Genomic DNA, 12,477 nt, shown 5'->3' on the forward strand with positions numbered 1-12,477 from the left:
TCTACATTATCTAAGGTTGCTTTCATTAAAGTTTGAGCTTTTCTACACAAATGGTTTTATAGAAGAAGATTTTTAAAGATGTTTCCCTATATATTCCTCTGTAAAAATTTGATCCCCCCCCCAAATTGTCACCCCATCCTAACCCAGGGGATCATGATTTGAACAAACTTGAGTTCGCCCCCCTTCCCCCATTGTGGCCCCACTCTACACCCCGGGGTCATGATTTTCACAACTTTGACCTGAGGATGCTTTTACTTATATTTCAGCTTTCCTGGCTGAATAGTTTCTGGGAAGAAGATTTTTAAACATTTACTCTACATTAGTACATTCATATGTAAAAATTTGACCCCCCCATTGACTAAATAGTGGCCCCACCCTTCGGGGGGGGTCTAGATGTTTACAACTTTAAATCTACACTACCTGAGGTGTCTTCCACAAAAATTTCAGCTTTCCTGGCTGCCAGATTAGTTTCTGAAAAGAAGATTTTTTTTTAAAGATTTACTCTAAATATACGTATGTAAAAGCTCAACGTCCCATTGTGGCCCCACCCTAACCCCAGTGGTCAAGATTTTCACAACTTTAAATCTACACTACCTGAGGATGCTTTCGCATAAGTTTCAGCTTTCCTGGCCAAATGATTCTTGAGAAAAAGATTTTTGAAAAAACTTCTTAAGAATTTTCAATATTTTCTAATTATCTCACCTTAAAAAAGGGCATGGTGCTTAATTTTTACGACTTTGAATCCCCTCTGCCTAAGGGTGCTTTGTGCCAATTTTTTTTTTAATTTGCCCAGTAGTTTAGGAGAAGATGTTGAAAATGTAAAAAAATTATGGACAGAGGACAGACAGACAGACAGACAAACAAACAGACAGACAGACGACAGACAAATTGTGATCAGAAAAGGTCACTTGAGCTTTCAGCTCAGGTAAGCTAAAAATGATAAAGGTCATTACTTGTAAAACATTATCAGATCAAAACTTTCTGCAATTATGCACATATCTAATCATTTGTCTTAAACAACAACAATATACTAATTAATTCTAATGGTTAAAAAATTCAAGACAAAACATTGTAATTAAATTTCCTAGAAACATGAAAATCAACACATTATGCCCCAACTGCGTAAACAGTTTTACGAAATTCAATACAGCTGTTTGAGAAGAGTCATGCTTACAAAAAAATCATTCAAAAAAAAATCATTCAACATCTGGCCAAACAAGTTCAATGGGGCTAAAATTCCCAGAAAGATAAATGAATCGGAACTTCCTAGCAATTAACACATCTACACATTGTGTCCTAAATACCTTAAAAGTTTCATAAAATTCTGTGCAGCTGTTTAATATAAGTTTTGCTTAAAAACCAGGACTGACTGGCGGATAGGTCGAAATCATTATTCTCTAACAATTCCATTGCATGGGGTATAATTAGCAAAACAAGATACATTTTGGAATTGATAAAGATCCAACATTTACAATGTTTAATTGTTTAGTTATTAAAGACTCTTTTATGATATTCCACATTCAGAAAATGAAACTTGTATAACATGATGTTTCTCACTCAGCAACAGACAGTTATGTTTGGATGATCACAAAGTGAGAAATGAACAGGAGTCAGTATTACAGTCCATGTGAATTATACACAGCTCAATTTTAGCTGCAGATGTTGAACAAAGTGACAAACAACATGTGTGGTTTTGAGAGCAGACTAGATTTGTACAGAAACATTTACAACCTGTCAATATTCCAGCTATCTCCATTATACGGCTTGTGTTGAGCTGGACATGAGGTCCCCATCAGTACAGGGTGTGTGTTCATCTACAACATGTCATTAATTAGCTGTTAATTAATCCATTCCATACATTATATGTAACGATAGAGCTACATCTACAATTAAAACTTTTAACTGATTACCCTGCCACTTGCTTTATTATTTGTCTAATTAATCAAATTAGGTCAATTCATATGTAACAAAACAACTGATTACAAATACATGAGACAGTGAGTTTTACTTTCGTTTAGTTGATGAGTTGTGTTGTGACGAGGTGTCGTGTATCTAGTGTCTCCATCAGGACGGGGTCTGTGTTCATCTACAACAAGGCATTAATTAGCTGTAAATTAATACATACAGTATATGTAATGATAGAGCTATATCTACAAATTAAAATATACTTATCTAATTAATTAAGTTAAGTCAATTAACATGTAACAAAAAAACTTATTACAAATACATGTGTAACTCTATATATTTTATAATTAAATACAGCAACCTGCTATTTCTATTCACTAAATACAATGACATGTAACTGTACATTTAATTAATAAAATAATGTATCTAATTTCTCTTTATTTTAGATAAACAATGAATCCCAATGACTGGTAGATACAGCTAATCCTGTAACAATGATTTGTTTATATTGACAAACAATCGCACAGATAAACATGTATCTTATTGACTGATAATTAACTGATAATGTGTCTTAGTTATCTATATCTAATTAATGTGAATGATAATGACTCAGACTTACCTGTCAGAGCGTCTTGTCTAGTGATATACCTGTAGAAACACACCTTGTTGTGTAACCATGATCCGACCCAGAGACGGTGAGTGTTGACATCATAACTCAGGCTCCGTGGTGTATCCATCTCTTGTGATTTTGTCAGTAGATGTGATAGGAACTGACCGTCCTTATTTATCATCTGTACTGTTCTGGTTATAAAATCACACACCAGGATGTGTGACAGCGCGTCAGTACAGATTCCACGTGGCCATAGTCGTGATCCTGATGGAGGTCCTGTGTAGGAGAAACGATGTCTTCCTCCACGCTCTGTCACCACTACAGCACCAGACTTAGAGCTATAGACATAGTCAGACACCGCGACATCCCCATTGTTGTTCTCTGTTATATAGTTAGGTAATCTATACAGTCCCCGTCCTGTGTTGTGGTTCTGTATGGTTTGTGTGAGTTGTCCACTCTGGTTGTACCGGGTTACCTTGCCTGTCTTTGTATCAATGTTATACATCCCGACCAGTAGATCCCCAGTGAACGGGGACCAGTACACACACCATGGTATCCATGTAGAGTCTGTTCTCTCTATAAATGTGGTGGTTGTTTTCATATCCTTTGACAGTTTGTTGATGTTAGAATCCTCATCTATATAAATCAGTTCACTCTCACTGTTCACTGTGTGTAATCCTGTATATAAACCACTACATGAATCCTCCACACGATGTAGAGGAACACCTGTTGTGTCTGTCAACATGAGATTGTTTCTATAATCACTGACCCAGACCCGGTCTGATGTCACACAGGAAATGTGATAACAACGACCAACACCTGTCAGTGTAAGAGATTGATGGAGCTCAGCACCAGACGTCAGTTTCAGCAGACACTGGTTTCCTACGCGACGGTTTCCTCTCTCTGTGATTTGGATTGCACTCAGTGACTCCATCACATCCTCCTTGTTGAGTGACTCAGTCATGGAGAGCTGGCTGGTGTGGAGTGTAAGATGTATCTGGGGGAGGGCTGTCTTTGTGAATGAGAGGAATTGTAGCGCACTGAATATGAATGCTGGCTGTACATATCTGTGTTCATATCTCCTTAGTCTGACAATATGTCTGATCATTTCTATCTTCTGTTTTTTACATCTGTGTTTGAAATTTAAGTCACATAACACATTGTTCAATAGATCATATAGCACATAGTCAATGAGATCCTTCAGTCTCAGGGCCTTTGTTAACATCTCTGATTGAAGGGGGGAGAATTCTGTGTGACAGGTTTTGACATCAGTTTTGATTCCTGTCAGGAGAACAGGTCTGTAAAAGAGAGCCTCACTTCTGATGGTGTGAATGATGCCTCTGTATTGTTGTCGCTTTGATTTATAAGCTTTTTGCAGATCCTGAATTTTGTGGGTTTTTTTTCCAAAGAGAAAACTTCTGATAGGGAATTTGTGTGATTTATGTCCAAACCAAAAATCACACACAGGAACTTGACAAGGTACACAGTACTTTGTATAAAAATGGCTAGGATGTCTCACACAGATCTCTTGTGTTGGGATGTAGTTGATTTGATCACGGTGTGACACAACATCATGGTCTATTGTTTTGAGATCTTGTACATGGTTCTCTTTACACTGGGGACAGAGATCACAAGGACATGATACACAATAGTACTCTGTGTCCCCCGGACACTTAGAACACAGATGTACTTGGTACAGGGTGCTTGCTGTGTCCATGATGTGGGCGGTCTGGGTCACAACATAAAATAAAGAGTTTTAGAATTAGTATTGCTTTATAGATTCAATGTCAAACTTTATAAGAAATATTTTAGTTTAAAGCAGATGTTTTTTTTTAAGAAATACCATATTTTCCCTACTTAGAAAATTGACGGTCCATCATTCTGGTTCTGATTATAGAGACACTCAACCAGTAGAAAAATACAACACAAGATTGCTGAGAGAGAAAAAGGTGCTCTCTCTCTCTCTCTCTCTCTCTCTCTCTCTCTCTCTCTCTCTTCATCGTTTTATCTCTATATATCTTTCTCTGTTTCTCTCTCTTGGATGTGTACATAATTGAGAAAGTGTACTATATGATTATCTAGCAAAGAAAGTCAGAGAGAAAAAAAATAAATAAGATGTAGAGTACACCTCTCAATTTAGTTGAATTCAATTACCGAGTATTTACTGTCTCAATTTACCTAACATGTATTCCTGCTCTTTTTATTTCTTTCTCTTAGTCTCTGTTTCACCCCTGCGAATGTGTTCGGAATGTTTTCTTTATCGTTGCTAAGAATATAATAAATCCAGAGGTGCTCGAATGAAAGTTCACGAGACTTCACCGAGAATTGTTCAGTTCCTGTGAAATTTCGAGCGGAAGTATATGTGTTCGGATAAAATTCTCAAAATACGTAAGTACTGGTCCTTTTTCATATCACATCCTGCTTCGATTTATGTTAAAACATGAAAATCGTCTAAGATGTATGTTTTATTTCACTACCTAGCGGTTGTTTAAATTAAACGATGATATTCAGAAAGAGTTATCGTTCGTGTTCAACCAGGTGTAGAGTAGTTAAAAATATATACATTGGGTTGCTTAATAAAATCATAGCCATGTTTGATGCTTGTTGTGTGCAATACCATGTTTTTAAAAAAAAATATGTGTCTGTTTTGCATAAAAACTTAGTATATCGAGCCATTTTCAAGGAACATTCTGCATAAAATAGTACAGTCTGTTTCACTATTGATGCTATTACTAGGTCAGGCGCGGATCGAAAATAAACCCTAAGGCGGATCTCTTATAATCATGTTTATTGTTGCAACAGCGTAAAAAACTATTTTTTTTTGTATTGTCACATTTTTTTCTAGAACACATTTTATCCACCAATTAATGAAGATAAAGTTTAAAATCAACAAACCTCTAGGTTTTGTATTGACTACAAGTATTAAGATTCTATGAAATAGACTGTAAACACGAGGCACGGTTTTGACTGCGAAACTGAAAGGGTCAAATAAAACCACCTGGTCTAAAATTTAAATGACAATAACATACGCAGGGGTGTGTTTTTCATAATTTTAATACTAAACATGCACTCTTGCTCTCTCTCTCAAACATATGCATCTTTCTATTTCTCTTAGCCATGTAATCTCTTTCTTTCTTTCTTTCTCTCTCTCTCACATTATTACTCCTTCATTCACTATCTATAATTTTACAGCTAAACAAGTACTTCTTATCTCTCATTTTTTCTCCAAGCCTCTGTCCCACATAATTTCAGAACTGATAAACATGTAAACACTTTTTATCTGTTATGTAAACATGTACATCTAACTTATTCTCTCAGACATGTAATCTCTCTCTCTTTCTCTCTCATTATTACTCCTTCATTCACTGTCACAATCAATAGATTTATTCATGCTTACTATTTTCCTGTAGGGTACCTCTGATTTTTATTCTATGTTCATATCCTTTTTGGTGCCTCAGATTTTGTCACTTCAGGTATTGGTCAATATTGGACTAGACTCGGACGGTTCTATTTGTTTACTTTGATACTATAAATAACCATGTTTATGGTCAGTGAGCCGGGGTCCATTAGCACGCACTGCAGTAGTAACACGATGTATAGCTAAGCGTATTTTTTACGGTAACCATCTCCATTAGGGGTAAGTTTTTTTTTCATACTTTAGTCTTGTTTGTAATATTTAAGACTTTAGGTAACTGTTCTTATACGTGTTCGATAGTATTTTCGTGTTACCGTTTTACATAGTACTTGTTTATTTACCGTAGAGTTATAGTGCGTTTGTGTGACAAGCGTGGTTTGCTAGTTTATTTGTGAGTTTATTTTTTTGTAGTCTTATACGGCGTTATTGGTCATACATTGACTGTTTTGTGATGTTAAGGGGTCTTATAAACTTAACTATATTGCATGTTAAGAGGTCTTATACGCTTAACTGTGACTGTGTTTGATACGTTAAGGGGTCTGATACACTTAACGGTTTTTCACAGCGAGTATTGTTCGGTGTGATTGTATGGCGTGCAGTTGCGGTAATTAGGTAAATAAGTATATTGTGAAAGTGAAACGTTTAATTGAAAATATATTTATTTATGTATACTGTTGAATGAAAATAAAGAGTTTTAGAATTATTATTGTTTTAGAGATTCAATGTCAAATTTTATAAGAAATATTTTAGATTTAAGCAGATTTTTTTTAAAGAAATACTATATTTTCCCTACTTAGATAATTGATGGTCTATCATTCTGGTTCTGATTGTAGAAAAATACAACATAAGATTACTGAGAAAGAGAGAGAGAGAGAGATAGAGTGTGTGTACCTAATGAAGAAAGTGTACTATATGACTACCTGGCAGAGGAAGGCAGCTTCTCAATCTCAGACTTAACATGTACTCTTGCTCTTTCTATTTCTTTCTTTCTCTCAATCTATTTTTTTTGTTAATATTTTTGGTGTGTGTGTGAATGTGTATATTTGTAAATTTATTGATTGTATATATAGATAAAGATTGTAAATACTTATTGTTGTTCTCATTGCTTGACTGGTTAGACACACGACGGCTGTCGTGACATTCACTATCTCATAATTTTACTGTTAAGTTTGAACTTCTTATCTCTCATTCTTTCTCAAAGCCCCTGTCTCAAATCCCCTGTCTCTTATAATTTCCTGATAAATATGTTTTTGCTTTCCATCTGTTCTCTCTATCCCTCAATATTTACATTCTACTGTGTTTTTTCATTAAAATTTATGATCTTTAAATGCCTCTAAATGCAACATCTAATCACTGCGTATGAATTTACATGATATTTACATAAGTAGTTCTCAAACAAAGATTTCTATGTTATCGGTTAAAAAAAATATATTTCATGAATGTTGTCAAAACACTATGTTTTACAATTATTCAACAAAAAAGATGACTTTATAATTATAAGCAAAATTTCAAGAGTTATTTTTCATGGATTATATTTTCATGCTCGTCGATCTCAACTCAACAGTCTATGTGATAATCAGTTTAAACCAGTTTTATATAACAGCTGTTCTCGCTGTTACTAATTTACTCCCTCCGTGATCTGCAATTTATATTGATGTATTTACATTCACTTTCTTTTCCCCTATCAAGTTGCATTGATTGATTTGAGTAATATTTGTGCATAACACAGAAGACTAAATCACCAAATCTGATGCGTATGAATACATTCAGTATTTCTCAAAGAACATGACTGACTCTCCTCGCCACTTCAAACCGGATTACAACATGATATTATACTTACGCTGATTAAAATTTCATTGTTGTGAATATTTTCTAACAGTTAAATTACTTCAGTTGATTATTGTTTTAGTATACCAAAAGTAAATTCATTAGATTACAGAATAAAAAGTAAAATTGTGTTACAATGATTTAAAACGCTGTGGACTATTTTTGTCAGCATAAATCGAGTGTTCCAATGGCTGTTCCGTTAATTGTGCATTACTCGTTGAATAAGGCAGAGATTTTTAAAAATGAATATATTTGGACAAAGGGAAAAAATGTTAAAAAACGTAAATATAAGCATTGAATCATTAGTTAAAAAACTAATGATTCAATGCTTAATTATTTAAGTAAACAATTGATTTAATCAGTAAGGGAATGTAAATATAAGCATTGAATGATTTATTTTTGACGTCATCTTGTCAGATGAGCAGACAAATTATCATAACGCGCTAACGCACGTTATTCAATTTGTCTGCTAACGGCAGACGTCAAAAATAAATCATTCAATGCTATACACTTTCTAAACTTTGCTAACCCCCCCCCTCTCTCTCTCTCCTTACTCTTATATATGTAAAGATGTGCATCTTACTTATTCCCTCAGACATATATTCCCTCTCTCTCTCTCTCTCTCTCTCTATCTCTCTCTCTCTCTCTCTCTCTCTCTCTCTCTCTCTCTCTCTCTCTCTCTCTCTCTCTCTCTCTCTCTCTCTCCTTACTGTTGTACATGTAAACATGTGCATCTTACTTATTCTCTCAGACATGTAATCTTTCTCTCTCTCTCTTCTTATATGTAATATTGCTTTCTATCATCCCTCTCTTCTATCTTTTTTCTCTCTTTCTCTCATTCTCTCTCCTCTTTCTCTCATTCTTTCTCTCATTCTTTCTCCCTCTCTCTCAAACAGACTTTCTCTAAAAATGTACATACAATATTATTACTCTTTAGATCTTACCCCCCCCCCCCAACACACACACACACACACATCCAATAACTTAGTTATAGAAATGAGGGCTGACACAGGATTTGCCTTCTGTCTGATTCTATTGAACCACTGGTTTTTTTTAATGTGACACATACCTTCAGTATGTTCTTATTTACAATTCACCTATGAAATACAGAATGTAACTTTTTAAAATGGGATTCGCCATCAGTATGCGTCAGCATCGAGATCACGTGAGATTGCAAAGCTATTCCCAGAATTCAATGCGAAGTTTGACCCAGATTTGATTAGTCGTAGAATGTTATGCTCTGTAATTTAACTTTGTTTTGTGACCGTATTTTAGTACATTTAGCGTTTCTCGTTGGATAGTGAATTGGTGCAGAACTTTTGCGGTAAATTTGAAAGGAGTTTTTAGATGTAAACTTTTATCGTACGATTTTACGATATGGACATGATGGACGAGGAGCGTCCCTCAGGCTCCGACGCCATTTTGGGGGATTTTCTAACCCAAGTTATTGAACAGTCGGAAACGCATCATGCTCAAGATGCGCATTCAAGTGCAACGCATTCTCGTAAGCGAGATGCGCTTGAACATAATTCGTCACCAATTGCCCATAAGTGGGTGGACGATCATTCTTCGAGACCAAGATCTAAAGAAGAAGATTACGTAACTACACAAGATGATGTGTGCAGGGAACAAGATAGTGTGCACAACACCGAATTTGTTACCGAATCCATGTTCAAAAGATTCATGGTAGATCAAAATTCGGCTATGATGGCAATGAAGAAATCCTTGGACGCAATAAATAACTTGATTTATGTGCAAGCAGAATCGGCTGATGATAGTGATTCTGAATCGGTTGGAAAACATAGTACAACTAAAAGAAAGGCCGACAACGTTTCTAATAACTCAGAAAAAAAGGCCAAGATAAACTGCGAGTCGACCGCGCATGGAAAATTAAAAGGAGGCGGGGCCTTCAGACTTGGGCAGACATGACGTAGAAGTAAACAAAAATGGCGGCTCGGATAAACATGACGAAGACTTCTTCGCTGTTTCCAACTACATTGTTGAGGACAAAACTGCCGATGCCGTGACAACGTTTTTGATAAACATTTACGGCCAGATCACTGCAAGTTGGAATTTCCTCGAGTGAATGATTTCATATGGAACTATTGTATGAACGAAACTACGAGATCGACGGACGTAAAGGTTCATAAGATCCAGATTGAGAAAACCCTATTGAAAGGACTTGGTCCCGTAATCAAGGTGGTTGATAGTTTGCTGAAACCTTACAATGAATTTGACAAAAACAAAGCAGCCAAAGATCTGCTCAATGGTGTGGCCTTGTTGGCCTCTAGTAACACTGAACTTTCTTTGCACAGAAAAGTATGTATAAAAAATAACATGAAACCAGAATACAAAAAACTGTGCACTTGTCAGACTGAAATAACGGCATACTTGTTTGGTGATGACGTGGTGGAAAAAATGAAAAACATCACGGAACACAACAAAATGGCTAACAAGGTAGCTTATGATGACAAAACTTCCAAAACTAGAATGAAGTTCAATCCTCGTCTGAAGTTCAGAGAAAGATCCAAACCCAATTTTTTAGGGAGAGGACCCCAGCATTACCAGCTTGGGCATTACAACCGGAACTACCACCACAGCAATCACGAAACAAAGAAGAACTACACCAAGAAACCTGTGTCCCACCAAAAGTAGAGAAGGTAGGTGACATTCAACATGCCGGCGGATTAGTCAATTTTTATCAGTGTGGAAAACTATCACACATGACAGATACATCCTTAATGCTGTTAAAGGATATTCATTAGAATTTACTTCAGTACCTGTTCAATATTCAGTGAGAGAAACTAAACTCAACTCTGCAGAGGCTGTGGCTCTAGACAGAGAGTTTTTAAAGTTAATGGCGAAAGGGGTAGTGGAGAAAGCTTCACACTCTGATGATGAATATACTTCAACTGTGTTTTTACGTCCTAAAAAGGATGGCAACTTGAATTTAAAACAACTGAATGAAAACATTGAGTACGCTCATTTTAAAATGGAAACACTGTGTACAGCTTTAAGATTGATTCAACCGGGATGTTATATGGGTTCTGTGGATCTAAGTGATGCATATTATACTGTGAATGTAGCTTATCCTGACAGAAAATATTTAAGATTCATTTGGAACGGAACTCTTTATCAGTACACATGTTTACCAAATGGTCTGTCAAGTGCACCCAGACTTTTCACTAAGCTCCTAAAACCAGTATATGCTTCACTTAGATCTAAAGGACGTGTGTCTGTTGCATACATTGATGATTCCTAATTACAAGGAGAAACTAATGAACAGTGTTTAAAAAACACACAAGACACAATAGATCTATTTGAACAATTGGGATTTAAGATCAATAAAGAAAAATCAGTGGTGGTACCTACACATGAAATTGTATTTTTAGGATTTGTTTTGAATTCTAAATCAATGACAATCAGTCTTACTCCGGAAAAGATAAAGAAATTCAATAATCTTTATCACAATTTTTGTTCAAATAAATCACATTCAATTAGACAAGTGGCAGAACTAGTGGGAGTCCTTATTTCATCTTCAGTAGCAATACTTTTAGGATTGTTACATACCAAACTACTTGAAAAAGAAAAAGCCATAGCACTTAAATGTAACAAGGGAAACTTTGATTAAAAAATGATACTGTCAGCAGAGGCACTTCAAGACTTAAAATGGTGGTCAATACAAATAAATAGTGGCATCAAGGCTCCAATTCGACAGAAAAGTATCCAAGCGACACTAACCACTGATGCATCAGGAATAGGTTGGGGGCAGAATACAATGGTGTCTCTACAGGGGGACATTGGTCCATTGAAGAAAAACAGTCCTTGTCCAACATTAACTATTTGGAATTACATGCAGTTTTTCTTTGACTACAAAGTTTTCATGCTGAGTTGTGTAATAAACATGTAAAAATTTATTGTGGCAATTCCACAACAGTGGCATATATTAACAATATGGGTGGTACAAAATCAACAGCATGTAATTATAAAGCTAGAGAAATATGGACTTTTGTGCAAAGAAATAATATGTGGTTAACAGCTGTACATCTACCAGGTGTTGATAATGTAGTGGCAGACAGGGAGAGTAGAATGATTCGAGATGAAACAGAATGGATGTTGAATGAAAAACTTTTTAAAACTATAACTAGTGTATATTTTAAACCACATATTGATTTATTTGCATATCGACTTAACAAACAGTTCGAATGTTTTTTAAGTTGGAAAAATGAACCTGGAGCATCTTTTGTTGATGCATTCACTATTTCTTGGATTAATTTGTCTTTTTATGCTTTTCCTCCGTTTAGCATTATCGACCGAGTATGTCAAAAAATCATGATGGACAAAGCAGAAGGCCTCTTGGTTAAACCTCTATGGGACACACAGAACTGGTACCCAATCATCTTGAGAATGTGTGTGAAACCTCCACTTGTTCTGAAGCCATTCAAAACAATGCTGCAGTTGAACAACAGTCCTTCACAAGTGCACCCTCTGGCCCGAAAACTTCATTTGATGGTGTGCCATGTTTCAGGGAAAATTTCAAGAAACTTGATTTATCGGAAAGATCAATTTCAGTTCTTATGAAATCATGGAGAGGCTCCACTTGTAAACAATACAATGTGTACATTAAGAAGTGGTTTCAATATTCAAGTCAAGTTCAGTGTAACAATTGTGTACCTACTATTTCTAATGTGCTAGATTCTTTAGCATCACTTATGACAGA

The 12,477-nt window shown here is 35.6% G+C and overlaps 2 pseudogenes; one reads left to right on the forward strand and one right to left on the reverse strand.

Moving 5' to 3' along the window:
* The window catches only part of LOC128170701 (uncharacterized), a 723,116-nt pseudogene that overhangs the window by 636,884 nt on the left and 73,755 nt on the right, over positions 1–12,477 (reverse strand).
* Positions 9,095–10,412, forward strand: LOC128170721 (uncharacterized; annotated as a pseudogene).

This window comes from Crassostrea angulata, chromosome 2, assembly GCF_025612915.1.
Source record: "Crassostrea angulata isolate pt1a10 chromosome 2, ASM2561291v2, whole genome shotgun sequence".
Taxonomy (NCBI): Eukaryota; Metazoa; Mollusca; class Bivalvia; order Ostreida; family Ostreidae; genus Magallana; species Magallana angulata.